Source organism: Sinocyclocheilus anshuiensis, unplaced genomic scaffold, assembly GCF_001515605.1.
Source record: "Sinocyclocheilus anshuiensis isolate Anshui unplaced genomic scaffold, SAMN03320099.WGS_v1.1 scaffold1098, whole genome shotgun sequence".
NCBI classification, from domain to species: Eukaryota; Metazoa; Chordata; class Actinopteri; order Cypriniformes; family Cyprinidae; genus Sinocyclocheilus; species Sinocyclocheilus anshuiensis.
The window spans coordinates 310,216-312,245 of record NW_015538053.1 but is presented as its reverse complement, the minus strand read 5'-3'; positions in this window follow the sequence as shown (position 1 = coordinate 312,245).

The window sequence follows — 2,030 nt, the reverse complement described above, 5'->3', positions numbered from 1 at the left end:
ATTCGCGCATATTTAATTAAATAATGCCTCATTTGCATATTTAAACATAACATTTTACAAAACTTGTAATACAAAACATTTTTGCAATTATCAATTTAATCAATCAACTCGGTAAGGTGATAACTATTAGTTCATATTTTTACACAGTGTCCGTGACTATATATCACGATCGTTGCAGCGCACGCTCAAAGTCTACACCGGCTCGTGGTTTTAATCGGAAAGGGAAGACCAAATTTATCAGAGTTTAATTTGGTGCAGAAAACCAAAACTTTTGAGAGGCATCGCAGTCCCACTCCCAGCACTTACGCTTTTCAAGTATTTCGATCATCAGTGGGTTAGTTATTTTAAATCTATCACAGGCATGCATGTATGCATCTATGCAGGCCGCTGTGCCGAATGATTGTTATTCCGGCCGCCGCTGCCATTTTACCAACTCGGCGATCATTATACACATTTTTTGTCCATTACATATAGGCCGCTGTGCCAGTCGAATAATATTATCAGCAAATAATAAATATTTATTATCAGCATTGCTTGTTTGTGGTCATCCGATCGCTGCTTAATAAGGGTGCGATCAGGATTTTGAAAGCCGATCACCGGAAGCAATATCTGCCGATACATCACCGATGTCGATCTTTTTATAGTGATGCTCCAATCAGGATTTTTACAGACATTCATTCAGGGCCTGAATTTTTTTTTTTAAAATAGGGGAAATTCCCCTTTTAGGTGACTCTTGTGGGGGGTGTGACATATATTTTTTTATTTAGACATTTTTCAAAAATATAATTATCGCACCTAAATGTTTGATCATGCAGTGCATTTTTGTTTTTACAATGTCGCAATTGCTGCACAATAGCTTACACACAGCACAAGCCTGATTTCGTGAGCTGTACTGTACACTCTAAAAAAAAAAATGTGCTAGCTCAACAAAAAAAATTAACGCAACAGTTTACATCATTTTTTTTTGAGTTATGACAACTTCTAATGAAATTATGTTCAACCAACAAACTACATTGAGTTAGAAGAACTTAGCAATTTGTAACAAACATATTTTTAAGTTAATTACTAAAAACAATTAAGTTGCTCCGAAGAATGAATTTGTTGGCCTGAAACCAATTTGTTAACTTTTTTCAGTTAAAATCCACAGCTATCATGGCACATGCTAAATGTAACTTAGCATGTATAATGAACAGGTAATTTGTTACTTTTCACTGGCATTAGCGCAGTCATTGCTAATATAGTCAATGTGTTTACCTTCATGTGCTCTACTCTTCAGCACAATCGTAACCATAAAAACTTCCAACATAACAGAAACTCTTTTAAGTGTCAAACATAACAGTATTAAACACTAATGGGTCTTTCCCTTCACAAAAAAAACATAAAATACACTTAATTTCAACATTTACTCTCCTTATCCAGTCCTATGCAAAGTATGCTGGGAACTAGAAATCCACGTCTCATAGATATGTATACGTAGATGCCTCATTAGTGACTGTTATGGGCCGCTATACGTAAGCCGTCCGCCGTATTTGAAGGGTCAACTTGACGTCATTCACCATAACAGTAACATAAGTTACCAATGTTACAAAAATTTTCACCACTGGAGGGCACGTATTCAAAATAAACAAATAGACAAAGGTGTAGTTTGATGACGCCGTGACTGAGTGTGGAATCATGGAAGTTGTGGTCTTCATCCCCACAGCCGATGCAATCCGACGGGACTCGGGCAGAAATCATGTTCATGGATGAGCTAATGATTTATTAACGTTGTAGAATGAAGCAGGGTGAGGCTGAAAGCCGTTGAAGTGAAACGAGGCCGCTGAACGAGCGTGAAACATGGCTCGAAAGCAGCGGAGCTTTTATTATGCCACAGTCGACCGCTTCCGCTCCTTCCGGTCGTGCGTATGTGGGGTAAAGCAGCGCTGTTTTATCATACTAGATACATTTGACATTTCTGTTATAATGCTACTCTGTGTAGTCGTCACTGGTCTATTAAAACGCACAACATATTAAAGCATCTTTGGTGTTTC